We start from the raw sequence: 15,009 nt of genomic DNA, 5'->3' as shown, positions 1-15,009 counted from the left end.
AGTGAGTTATTGTCACATCAGTTTTAATTTCGACCTATCGCGTTATCAGCCCAAAGGAAAACTACCAAAAATTTAGTCATTTTGATTGAATGTATCAAAGAAAGTGACATTCGCAAACGCGATTATTGGTCCTCTCGTGGCATAGTTGGTAACGCGCCTACCTTGCGAATTGGGAGTCGTGAGATGGATTCTTACCGAGAAGTAGTGTATCTTTTAGGAACATTTCACTTTAATTTGTCAATTTGATCCAATTGCAAAATATATGTTGCGATCAGTTGGCATCACTAACAGCTCAAATTCCTTCACTTTGCAGGGCATAATTGCAGCATTTCTGATGACCGTAACGCTGGCCTCCGCCCAATACTATCCATATCCGTACTACACCCCAGCCGCCGTGGCAACAGCTGCTGCCCCTCCAGGATCAACCGTAGTGCAGGCTTACGTCCCACCGAACTACTACTATGCATCGCCTCCAGTATACGTGGCTGCTCCCGTCGTTGTTTCTCCGCAAGGAGCCCGGTATACGGCCGTCAATCCTGGTGCCTATCACGATGCTCCACTTCCAGGTCACACGGTTTCACAGCAATCGCTGAACACGGCTCCGGCTCCAGGAACTGGTTAAACACGTTGACTGACCACAATAAAGAAGAACCATTTCCGAATTGATACAAGAATGTGATGTTGGTGTGATTATTTGATTTGACACACTTCAAATTTGAAAATTTCAATCTATATTTTGATTTGAGATGCCTGTTAAAAGAGTGTTGATACTTTGTTTAGATGTTTGATAGAATGATTTGCTTTGACACCAACAAGTAATACTTATTTGAGTTACTGGAAGTACAAAACTTATTTGATATTTTTGTAAATTGAAACATTTGGGAAATATGTTAAGAATTTATGATTGAAGGGTGAAATTTTATTACTCGATTTCCTTGGTTCCTACTAGTTGATACACTGTTTCACGTATAAGATACAAAAAATTTTCAATCAATTTTGTTTCTTTCGTGCTCATCGCTAGTAGACGAAAGTAACAAAACTATTACAGATCGTTATTGTTTTAAGATACATGCCATATTTCACACTTCGGTTGAAAAATATAATAAAAAAAGATAAATTATAAATTGACTACGAATTTGTTACAATAGAATAATCCTGACTGCTGTTCACTTTATTATGTTCCAATCTTGTTATTATTTTTGATAAAAAATCCATTGAATAGCGGAACATTTTCTTTTGTCTCAAGCACCGAAATACCACCGTTAACTTTATTTTAGAGTTTAGGATTTTATTTGCTACAAATGCTGGATGCCGAATCTACGCTCATATTTTCAACTGAATATTGTTGATTCTCAGTTGCTTTCCAAATCAGCTTCAGATTCCAAGGGTTCCCAAGAGCAGCCAGTTGAAGTTATCGAAATTTTCTAAGAGCTATACAGTATTCTTGCTTTATTTTTTTGGAGCTTCTTGAGGGTCTAAGAAATTCTGAAGGGAATATCATTACCCCGGTAAGACCTGGTAAAGGTATTAACAAATTGCTCGGAGCCCTTTGAATTCGTTTGGGGAGACAATTGCATCATTTGAAAACCCATGAACAAAAACAACTTCAGAGTACCTAAAGAATCATGGAAAACCTTTTTGAGTTCTTTGGAACTCCCTCGCAAGTCATTGGATTTTTCTTAAGAAACTTTAGTTCTCTTTAACCTTAGTAAGGACCTTGGGTCTTTTTCGACCCATTTCAAAATTCAAATCAATGTATTTTTTTCGATAATAATTTTATTTTGGAGGATATTTTATTTTTGCGGAAACAAAATATGCATAATCCATGTATAGTGGTCCGGAAGGTACATGGTGACGTCACATATTTACAATGAAACTTGATATCTAGCCTGACTTGTTAATTTTTCTGCCGTGGCTAATACCAAGTTTGGATGTCAATGTTTGCTAAGTTAATGCGATTTCATATGATGCTTTCTGGATTGATATTGGTCGGCGTTAAGTCAGAGTGGACCAAGTGACATTTTTCATATTTGGAGAAAAATGGACTTAAAGTTCAACGCTTCGAAATTTTTTAACTCGTTAAACTTTTGGTTCAATTTTTCTATACATCTTTGTGTTACTTTCAAATAATATAATGTGAAGTAATAATCATGAAAAATCATAATCCCAACGTCTGATAGAACGATTTTTTGATGAACTATGTGTACTTGGTCCATTCTGACTGAACTGAAAACCACCGTTCAGTAAGTTAATTCACTCTGACTGAACAATCTACAAGAAAATAACAATCATTTAATGCTTGCATGGTAAAACTGGATGCATAGCTCTAAGATAAAAAGGTTATCAAGACCCTTCGACACCGGTATCGTAAATTCATCACAAATCCATATCGTCAATCCCGAAATCAGTGGCATTATGATTGCTTAAAAATTAAGGTTTTGCAGGGTCAGGGCATTGAAGACCAGAAATATTCAAATATGCGTTCAGTCAGAGTGGACCAGGTGAAAATTTTAAGTACCGAGCAAAATAGACTGGTCCAATAAGCGGGTTCTATGACATTTCATACATACACCATAAAACAACCATTACCTTATATCGGACTCTGGAATTGACTCAAAAAATGCAATAATCAATCAGTTTTTTGCTTTTCAACACTTGGTCCGCTCTGTCTGCACAGAAACTGTTGCAATTTCTGACCACCCATCCAAGTATTGTAAATGGTCAACAATCAAAATCAAATGCATCGAATTGAGTAATACTTATGAATTTCCATTGATGGATGAGTAGAAGAATCATTAAAAGCCGAAAAATCGGACAAATCTCTTGACATGTTTTTCATTTCGTCGCATTCTTCAGCGCGGTAATCATTTTTGCTGTTATGGTAATAAGCACTTGGTCCACTCTGACTGCATACTTTTATCGATTTTTATCGATCATCCACAGTAAATTTATTACATACCTATATTTCGCAGTTTACAACATTAATCAAATCTGACCAAAGTGAAATGGAGATAAGGTAATTTCGCATCTAGTGAAAGAATAATCCTATTTTCCCATGTTCTGTACTTGGTCCCCTCTGACTTAACGCCGACAATATGATCTGTCAGTTTATACAACTTTTTTTTTTATTTGTGTCATGATCATCATGTTCAAGTTGGTCGATTTGAAATCGATGCTGTCGATTTTCGTGTTCCAAATTTCTAAATTTCTAGTGATCAACTCATAACGAACTAAATTCCGGTCGGACCTCGTGTCGAAAACGACAGTCATCATCATGTTCCATCGAGAAGAAGCAAATTCTGAAGCTGAAAGTGTTAGAGGAAATTTTGCGAATTAGTTTTTCTTTTTTATTTGTGAAGATGTCCGAGTGGGGCCTTCCTTAGCCAAGTGGTTAGAGTCCGCGGCTACAAAACAAAGCCATGCTGAAGGTGTCTGGGTTCGATACCCGGTCGGTCCATGATCTTTTCGCAATGGAAATTTCCTTGACTTCCCTGGGCATAGAGTTTCATCGTACCTGCCACACGATAAACGAATGCGAAGATGACAACTTTGGAAAAGAAAGCTCTCAGTTAATAACTGTGGAAGTGCTCATAAGAACACTAAGCTGAGAAACAAGCTCTGTCCCAGTAGGGACGTAATGCCAAAAATGTTCCTGGCTCACTTGTTTGAAAAAAAGCAGAGATACTTCGAATCCACATTTTACCAAATTTCTTCCTTCAATATTATGACACACATGGCTATCTGAAGCCACTACATTTCGTATTCAATAAGCAAAGCAGTTGATTTTCATTATTGACACTTTAGACATTCATGTTTCCTTCACATGACAATCTAATGTTAATACACCTGTAATTATATCGTGAAATTAATGACGAAATCTATATGGCTACCACACTCGAGTCATGTGGGTTTTCTTATTGCTCAAATCTGTAAGTTAAACACACGACCTTGACGTGTAGATTTTTTTCAGTGTGGCTGTTTAATTTTTATCTCCAATGAGAAAAAAATACACGTCAAGTCCATGTGCTTTACTTACAGATTTGAGCAATAAGAAAACCCACATGACTCGATTGTGGTAGCCATATGCATTTTGTCATTGACGTCATTGACATTACAATTGCATCAACATTACTTTGTCATGTGAAGCATAAACTCCTTTTATTTCAGACATCTTCACTTATAAAAGAAAACTCTAATTCGCAAATTTTCATCTAAAATTTTCAACATCAAAATTGGCTTCTTCTCTTTTGAAGCATAATGATGACTGTCGTTTGACCCGAGATCAAACCGCAATTTAGATCGCTATGGGTTGATCACAATCAATTGAGAAGTATTGAACATGAAAATCGATAGTATAGCTCATCGATTTCATCATAACAAATCATAACTTGTACTAGACTCGACTTGTTATTAGTAGTAATGTTTTTTTTTGTAATATTATTCTAAAACCCTCTTTCACCGAACGAATAGTTATTATCGCCTGTAATTTTATTGAGAGATGATCGAATAACAATTATTTTCATATATTTTCGTCCCATATTTCCTAATACACCCGATTCTGTTTTTGCACGGATTTTTTTTACACGGCCGTGCAAAAAAAATTTCCATACATTTTTTTCCGCCAAAACCTTATTTTTGCATGAAACGTCGAGAAATGGTGTTACTTTTTTTGCACAGTTTTTGAAATTTTGAACTGAAAACTTTTTTTTGCACGGTACGCATCCCCCGTGCAAAAACAGAATCGGGTTTACACTGTTTATGTTGATGTTACTCTAGAATTTCTTCATTAAAGAAAAAAAAGTAAATGATTATAAATTTCGGGCAATATGATAATTCATAAAACGGCCCTAATTTATTGTTGTCGGAAAAATTAAAGGCAACATTCGTTGAGCTCTAGGACTGCAGTGTGTCACAATCGGCTTTAGATAACGAACTGTTACATTCTATGAATCTTGGCCAATCGGCTCATTAAGTTCCGAATCCAGAGTCTGTAATCTGTAAACTCAATCAAAGATTCATGAAAAGATAGGAATTTCATAACAAATTATTTCGATTCAATTCTTACTCCTGAAGGTATAAATGCACACATTTGGAGGTTAAAACAACAGAGTCCCCTGTATTGATAACATTATTGCCTATGAGCCAGCATGCTGCATTCTAAGGGCCCGATACAGGTTTTGAGTAGAAGTTCACTGCGCTAGGTTCAACGCTTAGCTTTTTTTTCTCATCATAAAATCAAATTTGGGCTCAGTATAAAAGATAGATGACATAAGAAGCCTCGCTCACTTTTAGTTTCTGGTACAAGCTGCAACAATTGACAACAAGTTTTTGAAAATAATCGATTCGATTATCATAAATCATGAAGGTACTTCACTTGTTTTTATCAATATAGTTAGACATTTATAATTTGCATAACTTTTTTTACAGGGCATCATTGCGACAATCTTGATGACCGTAGTGCTTGTTACAGCAGACGATGAAACCCCAGGTCTCGCAGTGGCCGGTGTGCCCGTTATAGCTCCTGTTGTAGCTTCCGTTGTGGCTCCGGTCGTGGCACCCGTAGTAGCTCCAGTAGTTCAGACTTATGTCCCTCAACCGATCTATGTCCCACCACCTCCAGTCTACGTTGGAGTTCCGGTCGTTGCAAATCCCGTAGCCACAGTGGTCACTCCCGGAGCAGTCGTTGCAGCCCAAGCAGCAACAGCCTCAGCCACAGCCGTTGCCGGAGCTTCAGCTGTCGCCGCTTCGAACGATGTCGTGGCCGCTTCGACGACTGTTGTTGCAGCTTCCTCATCTGTTGTGGTTGAGGGTCAAGAGGCACGTTTTAGGGCCGCCACACTAGGGGCCGTACATGAAGCACCACTTCCGGGACACACTCTTTCACAGCAGTCGATCAACTTGCTTCCAGCTCCGGGAACTGTATAGGGGAACAGAGGATGGTTTATATGAGTAGTGACGTCAATGTGAGAGCATGATCGGTATTAAGGTTAAGAATTTTAATAGCGTTTTGAAAAAAAAAACAATAACAATAATCGCTGTTTTATTTTGGAAATACAAATAACCTGAATTTCAGAAAAATTACTGAACGAATCGTTAGAGGACTTTTCTGGCGTGAACTCTGGATGATATACCTGGTGTCAGATCATTAGGCCGAAGTATGTTAGGTCAAATGGGCCATTAGGTCGAAACTTTCATAACTCAAAAGGAACCAGGAATTTTCCTTTTTTATTATGAGCTATTTTTTCTTAGTTTTTAATTCATTTGGTCGGCGTTAAGTTAGAGTTGACCAAGCGACATTTTTCATAATATGAGAAAAATGGGCTTAAAGTCTGACACTTTGTATTTTTTTAACTCATTTACATTTTAAATCAAAATTTCTACACAACTATGTGTTACTTACAAGCAATATACTGTGCAGTGATAATCATGAAAAACAAATCCAAACCTCTAATAGAACGACTTTTTAGTTAACTATGTGCACTTTGTCCACTCTGACTGATCTAAAAGTCACCAAAGTTTTAACTTTTTTCTGAAAAGTTGAAATCTTAAGCTTTGATTCCATAAAAAAAGATTGGAAATCGGTTGAGCTGTTCAAAAGCTATGATTTAGAAAAAAAATAAAAATCTAAGGAACCTGAGTCCTACAGTGTGTGCGAATGAAAATTGACTGATTTTTTACTTTCAAAAAATATATCTCAAAAACTAAAAAAAAATACATCGCTGAAACTTTGACAGTACACGTAAAATAATCTGAACTTTAAAGAAAAAATGAGAACAGCAATAGTCCTTTCTGTCATGAGATCTTCAAAACACGATAAAAAGAAAAATTTTTTTTCATGTAAAAAAAACAATTGTTGTGAAATATTATATTTTTCTACAAAAGTCAAAATCTTTAGCTTCCATTCCGCCCAAAAAAATTGAAATTTGGTGAAGCGGTTCAAAAGTTATAATTTTTTTTTAAACATTTTTTTTTTTAAATCGCGTTTTCCCTGGTCACCCTATTTTGGAAATAGTCCCACTTATCAAAAACTCCAAAAACACGTGTATCCTTATTTCGGATAAGGAAAAAAAATTGGAATTTTTCATGGAATTCGGTGACCCACTAGATCGGTTTTTCATGGAATGGCTGAATTAGCACTTGGTCCACTCTGACTGCTTACTTTTATCGATTTTTTTTTTTGATCATCCAAAGTAAATTTGTTATATATCTTTCGCAGTTTATAACATTCATCAAATCTGATCAAAGTGTAATGGAGGCAAAGTAATTTTTCATCCAATGGAAGAAAAATCCAATTTCCCCGACTTTTGTACTTGGTCCACTCTAGGGTCCACTCTGACTTAACACCGACCATTTGGTCTAATTACACGTTCGGCCTAATGACCCATTGAGCTTAACTACTAGCACCGCCAGAAGAAATGTAAGAGAGATTCCTGTACGAGTCTCTTGAATAATTACCATAAGAATTCCTGAAAGAATGTCAGGAGAGAACTGAGAGAAAATGAAGCCTTTAAATTAGAAGTTTCTGGCAGAATCCTTTGCAGAAGCTGGTGGAATCTCTAAAGGAATTTTCGATGTAATGAAAAAAAAAATCAAAGAAATTTTCGGATGAATTGTTAGAGGGTCTTTTTGAAGAACCAATGGAATGGATCACATAGTTTTTCATTGCAATAAATATATTTTGCCTAGGAAACAAATAATAGAAAAATACATAAATTTAGAAATTACAGTACCTACAGTCAGTGACATAAATTAGTAACCAAATGCTGTTTTTCCATACAAAATGTCCAAGTTTGGGGGGCTGTATCTCAGCTTCTGGCAGTCCGAATTGGCTGAAATTTGGGTGATGAACTACAAATAACTTGAAATTTTGCCTGTGAGGGAATTATTACATTGCAGTCATTTTACATAGAGTTCCAAAGGGTTGTTCAAAGACAAAAGTAAGTAACCGAGAGACTTTTAATTTAATTCGAAAACGGTAGGTCGTGGAAAGTTGGTGTGTTCTGCTAATTTGTGTGACATCTGAAATTGAACAACTTTTTATATAATATAATATTCCAGGGGTCCATCCAGAGTTTGTGGGCCAACAATACCATCGTTAATAATTCCACCAAAAATTTCTTATGTGTTTTCTTCGAGAACTCTTAACCAGGTTGCTTTAAAGAATCTTTTTCGGAATGTGGTGGAGTAAGTCTGAGAAAAACTTTAAACATATACTTATAGAGATTCGTCCAGAAAATTCTCAACAGAGTGGTTCATGTATTTCTTCTGGATAAAGTGTCATCCACAAAATCCACCATTGATTTCTCCATGAATTCTAGTAGAATTTTGTAAAACAATAAGCAATAACATTTTTTTTATTTGTTTTATTAATCTATGACTTCTTCTGTGGAGGAATTTCAGAAGTAATTACCTTATTTAACATTAAAGTTTTCCTGAAGGAACCTTTTAGAGAAATACCAATCCAATTTTTTCTGTAGAAAGTATCTAGAAGAGGGACAAATTATGGAGAATGAATTGTAGAAAGTTTCCTATGAAATATTTGTGGGAGAACCATTGGTGAACACTAGAATATTTTTCATAATGCCTCTCAGAATGGAAAACTACTTGAGAAATCCTTTAAACAAATATTGCGGAAATCCATGTAAGTGTTTTTGGAAGAATTCCAATAGTAGTTTCTGGAAAACTCTCTAAAGAATCCTTGCAAGGGCCTTTGAAGGAATTACAAAAGAGTTTTTTTTTTTCGAGAAATCCATTGATAATGCCTGTAAGAATTTTTTATGGAACCTCTGGAGGAATTCTATAAAGAAATTTAAGAAGAAATTCCAGGCGGAATTGTTGGAGAAACTTCTTATAACAATACTGAACTGTTTTGTGCTGAAAACTATTAAAAGATGATAGAAAGATATTTAGCTTAGCTTAGCTTAGCTTAGACTGACTACACATATCAATGGTTGGTATTCCGTGATTGACCGAAGTCAGTGAAAATGCACAAAGAATCAACTAGAAGTTCGGCTGGGAGTGGCCATAATCTTCTTCAGTGCCTCTATTTATACATGGTCAATAACGGTGCGACCACGTCCTTGCAGTTTGGTGGGATGGAGGGGAGGAATGTTAGTGTGTAACCTTTGCTATTTGGAGACTGTGTTTTCCTCTGCATCTCCACCAAGGTTACTGGGAGGGATGTTTGTTAATGGGGAGGATCGTTGGGTCACAGGATTCACTTTGATAAGCGATGAGACCATGATTAACGATTATTTGTGAGATATAAACATACTTAGGAATATAATATTTTCAATTGACATGAACAATTTTCAAATATGAGAAAATAATGTCGTTACTTGAAGTGACGAACCATTCAAAGTTTGTTGAACAAATAGCTAAAAGCAGAACTGCCCGGACTTTCTCGACGCACTGCTCGGCAGAAAAGAACGCGTCACCCGAGAGGGAAAAATAATGACGATTTCTCGGGCTTTCTCGACGCACTCTAAAAGACAATAGAAAGATATTCCTTGAAAAACTCCAAAAGAACTCTTGAAATAATGTCCGTAGGAATTCTTTGAGAAACTCCTGAAAGTATTTTTATTTGTAATCCCTGTAGAAAATCCTAGAGGAATTTCCAGGGAAATCTTTGAAGAAATGTCTGGTAGAATATCTTCAAATTTCAGTTGGAGCAAATTCTGGAGAATGTCTGTTAGATTAACTGACGAAACATCTTGGGGAATTACAGGATAAATGCCTACGATAATCATCGAAAAAAAAAATATAAAAAATCCTGGAACAGAATGCTGGAAGAAGCAAGAAATTCCTTAAAAGAATTCTCAATTGTTCTTGGAGAAGTTACAAAAATAATTCGTGGTTAACATATCTAGACAAATATTCTACAGGAACGGATGGAGAAATGTCTGACAGAACTCTTCGAGGAATCTCTGGAAAAACCCTTGATTCAAGAAGTATTCTTAAAGTAATATCAGAAGAAACTTTTACAGGAACTTTAGAAGAAATTCCTGTAGTTACCTCAGTAGAAACAACTATTTGGAAACTTTGAACCTACAAGAAATTATTGTTAGCATTTTAAGCAAGAATTCTTGAAATAATCCAAGAAAAAAATGGGAAAAAAATCACAAGGAATTCCTGGAAGAATTGTTTGCAGAAGCCATGCAGAATCTCTGGAAGAATACTTGCAGGCATCTCAGAGTAGGACGAATGCTAAAAACGAACATTTTCAATGAGCATGGCAAAATCAAAGTTGCCACATATAAATCTGTATATTTTCCTGAATTATCTTTAGTTACGTATCCTGAAGCAAATTATCTGCATTTTTAAATCTGTATCCCTCAAAATTGAGAAAGAAATTGGATTTTCACTAAAACATCAAAGAAATACCAGTTATTAGTAATGAAAATGCAGAACTGTCACATCTAAGATTAAATTTAAATGTTTTTAGTAATATATATTTTCAAGAAAACTTGTAAAATGTGTAGAAACTGTATAAATTTGGCAAAATTCTGTATACAAAATCTGTAAATCTGTATTTTTACAAAAAAATCTGTAATCTGTACATATAAATTCTTGATAACAAAATATTCAAGAAATTCTGCAACATACAGATTAACTTATGTATGTGGCAGGCCTGCATCTGAGCATCTTTGAAGGTATAGACGGAATAATCTCGTTACAAATATCTGAAATATTACCAGAGGAACCCTTGGATAGAAATATGAAAACAAATAACTGGATGAACCACTTGAAGAGTTTTGAATTATTATCTAGAAAAATTCGTGGATGAATTCTAGAACGAATAACTAAAAGAAATGCTTGAGGAATACCTGGAACAATAACTAGAGCTATTACTAAAGACATCCCTTGAGGAAAATTTCTGGAGCATTCTCTAGTAGAATACCTTGAAGATTCCAAGGTTGAATTCTTGGAGGGATCTTTCAGGCGTACCTCACTCTTGGAAGCGTCGCTGGTAGAATCTCTGGAGAAATTCCAAAACAAATATCTGGAATATAATTTCCAGGAAACTACAAAAAAAAAAAATTGCACAATTTTTTTGGAAAAATCCTGGCAACATACCTGTAGGAATGCCTGGTGAAATACCTAGAAGGCTCTCAGGAGAATAGCAGAAGCTTGTGGGATCGAATTCCACCAGTCGAAAATCACGGAAAATTAAGAAAATTTGTTCAATCAAGAACAACGAGCATCATCATGCTTGTATGAATGCTAAAGTGGCAAAGAGAACTCTCAGTTAATAACTGTGGAAGAGCTTATAATAACACTGAGAAGAAGGATTTTTCCCATTTGAGATGTATTGTCAGGAAGAAGAAGACGCATCATTTGTAATTTTCCTTAGGGCAATACTATAGTTAATTTACTTGCGATTTGATCATATGATTCGGTTCTTCATTCGAAAAGACAACCAAAGCTATCTGTCAAATCTTACACTTCAGGTTAATTATCAGAACTCCTGGTCTGAAAGACTTCCTGTAAGTATTTCTCCTAACGCTTCCAAAACTCAACTTATAATATTACCATATAAACCAAAAACCTTTGAAACCTACAAGTAGTTGTACAGGGGCTCCAAGAGGGGTTCCAATAAATTGGTCAGATGAAGCTAAGTATCTAGAATCTATGCTAGATAAGAATTTAGCTTTCAAAAATCACATTGAGGGCATTCAAGCCAAATGTAACTAATATGTGAAATGTCTATCTGATTCTATGACATTTCCCGGAAAACCATTTCACGGAATGACATTTCCCGGAATAACCCATTTCCCGGAAAAGAGAAAGCATAATTATTGTTTAATGATTTTACTTCAATATTTTTGTTATCAGTAACATGTAAGCATTTTGTTTATGAAATATATTAGAGAACTAAACATTTATTTGTTATGTAAAATCAAAGCCAAACCCTTGATATGGTCAATTAATGGCAGGTCTTGCCGATTCACAATTGCCTTTTTTAGACACTTTTCCTTCTTCAAAAATGTTTTGCGCTGCTGTCGAACTACTTCATCCCCCTGCAAAAACCGCAAATAATCAGCAGATGTCTGTTGCTCCTCTTGACGGAGTGCTTCAACGACAGCATAAAACTTAAAGTCACTCTGCCCTTTGAATAAATTGTTGAACTTCGAGTGCCAGCCTTCAATGCAATTGGATGTTTTTGGAATTTCGTTCAAATCATTTTGATCAGTGGACCAGAATACAGGCGAATATCTGGGTTTCATTCGCCGAAATGAATTTCCCGTCTGCTTATTTTTTCCAGATACGTAGACTTTGTCTACATATAATTCTATACCATTACCCGGAATGCAATTTACCGGAAGACCATTTACCGGAATGTACCATTACCCTAAAAAACCATTTACCGGAATGCACCATTAGAGTGGAGCTTATTTCCAAAAATCTTCCGTAGTCAGGATTTACAAAGTGGAAAATGATCATCGGTCCCAAAATAACATCCTGTGAAAAAATGAGAATTTTTGGTGAAGGTTTAGAGGTGGCGCAAAGGGCGTAAGTGCAGTTTTCCCATTTTAGTGAACTCTGAAAAATTTTGGTATGCTTTTCAGCTTGTTTTGGTGATTTTAAGACCCTTAAGGGCAAAAAATCACCTCAAAATTGCGATATCTCCACTCCTTTAGATGATATTTGACGAAACATATTTTATGCATGCGATTTTTGGCCTTTGAATAGGTTACGCTGACTGATTAATATGAACCCGAATGAGCATATGAATAGCTGGGGAGAATTCCTATGCTAGTAGAATGGAACAAAGAGCAAAGAAGAATGAAAGAAAGAACAAAGAACACAGAAGAATGTAAGGTGGGGTGGGTTAAACAGATGGGAGGGTGAAACTAGTGATGTCTTGAGCGTAACTGAGGAATCTAGAAAACGATGATTATATTTATTAACTTCATTTTTTTTTCAATCTTTATGAACGAGATTTTTAGCTCTTTAGCTATGGGCTAGTTCATCTCGGGACCAATGGGTTTACTTCCCTTCCGAAGGATGTCGGCACTGAATTTTTTAGTGACTATCTCGGGGATGGGATTCGATCCCAGATCCTCAGCGTGAAAGGTGTGTGTTCTAATCACTACACCAGGTCCGACCCCTTAACTTTTATTTAATATTACCTACTTCAGAAATATTTCGAGCAATTTTTCTTCAAGTAGGGGAAGAGCACCAATTTTTTAACCATCTCTAGTTTTCGACCCATGTATACGATTATATTGGAACTTATTGCAACTTTATTGGACTTTATGGAAAAATTTCAATAACGGCTAAAATGTTCCTAATTCCATGCGAATTTGGGCCCCTCTGTAATTTCTTTCAGATTATAAAAGCAATTGCTGGAGTTATATTAAACGGACATTATAAAATGCTAAACGAGTGTTAAACTTGCATATAATCACATCTCATACATTTAACCGAGATATTTTCACGGCTCCATAGTTGATTCTAATATAATATCATCAGTTACACCCTCCCCCCTGTTTAACCCACCCAACCTTACATTCTTCTGTGTTCTTTGTTCTTTCTATCATTTCTCTTTGCTCTTTGTTCCATTCTACAAGCATAGGAATCCTCCCCAGCTATTCTTATTCGGGTTGATAGTAATCAGTCATTGTAACCTATTCAAGGGCCAAAAATCGCATGCATAAAATATATTTCGTCAAATATCATCTAAAGGAGTGGAGATATCGCAATCGCAACAAAATATCTATAAAACCAGTATTAAAAGTGAAAAACAACATAATTGGTGTTTTTCAAATAACTAACCTCTACTGGAACTTTAGCTGCTGCAAGGATTTTCTCAGGATTTTCATTCCCTTCTGCTGCTTTACGTTTCAGCGTGTTCCTGCATTTGCTCGTTTCAACACCCAGTGCATCTGGCTTATGGTTGTTATCAGTAGATTTTTGAATAGAATGGGCTCCTGAGGCGCTTGTCTCTGTTATTGCCCGGCCATTGCAACTTCTTTACATGCGTCGAAAGACACATTCCCAATAAAATCTTCCATTGCTCTAAAACAAATTGTGGTTCTTTGTTTTCCATAGATTTGTGATTTGAACCTCAATACTTGTCGCAGTAATATGAATACCCTTCGTAAAGTAGCTTTTTCTTCCGTCTATTGGTTTGCACCACAATACAATCATTAACCTGAGATGAATTTTCTGTAGAATTTTCCTCGCACTCGTAAAATACTTCATTGGATGACGATGCCATGTTGACGACTGACGATATAACTCTGCAGCCAATTTCTCAGAAACACACGCTTCAATGCAATATGCGCAATGCATAGACAAAAACTATTATCAGATAAACAATCAGCGACCAACGCAACAACGAAGCGGCATATGATAACCTTGGATGTGTTGAATACAATTTTTTATCTTTGTCTATTAACAAAAGGGCTCCCAATATAGCAAGGTCATCACTTGGTACTGTGACATAGTGATAGTCGTAATAGCAAGTGGAATTTATATTAAGATCATATATCATCCATTTTATTTTGTTTGACGAAAATCAAAGACACAAAGCATTCAACAAACTTATTTCAAATGTTAGGAACGTTTAATATTAATGTTACTAATCAGTCAATTGTTTTGTGCGAGATAAAAAATGTTTCACAAAATAGTTTTCCGGGAAATGGCTTTCCGGGAAATGGGTCATTCCGGGAAATGGTTTTCCGGGAAAAGGGGTATCCGGGAAATGATTTCCGGGAAATGGTATAGAACCCTTTATCTCCTTATTGATAAAAAAAATCAAAACTTTATGTTAAGGACAAGCTTTTGATCTTCAAAAAATTGTCAGGCCAGTTATGTTATACGCTGTACCAATATGGACTAGCTACGGCAAATGAAATATAATGTTGTTAACCAAATGTTCATAAAAGCTAAATTTTGTTTTACCAAACTAGGATGATAGTGTTGTCTAACACAGAACACCTAGATATAATAAATGAATGTAATGTTCGGAATGATAATAAAAAAATAAATCCAAAAGACAAA

This window comes from Aedes aegypti, chromosome 2, assembly GCF_002204515.2.
Source record: "Aedes aegypti strain LVP_AGWG chromosome 2, AaegL5.0 Primary Assembly, whole genome shotgun sequence".
NCBI classification, from domain to species: Eukaryota; Metazoa; Arthropoda; class Insecta; order Diptera; family Culicidae; genus Aedes; species Aedes aegypti.
The sequence above is the reverse complement of the archived record's forward strand: the minus strand, read 5'-3'. Positions refer to the sequence as shown.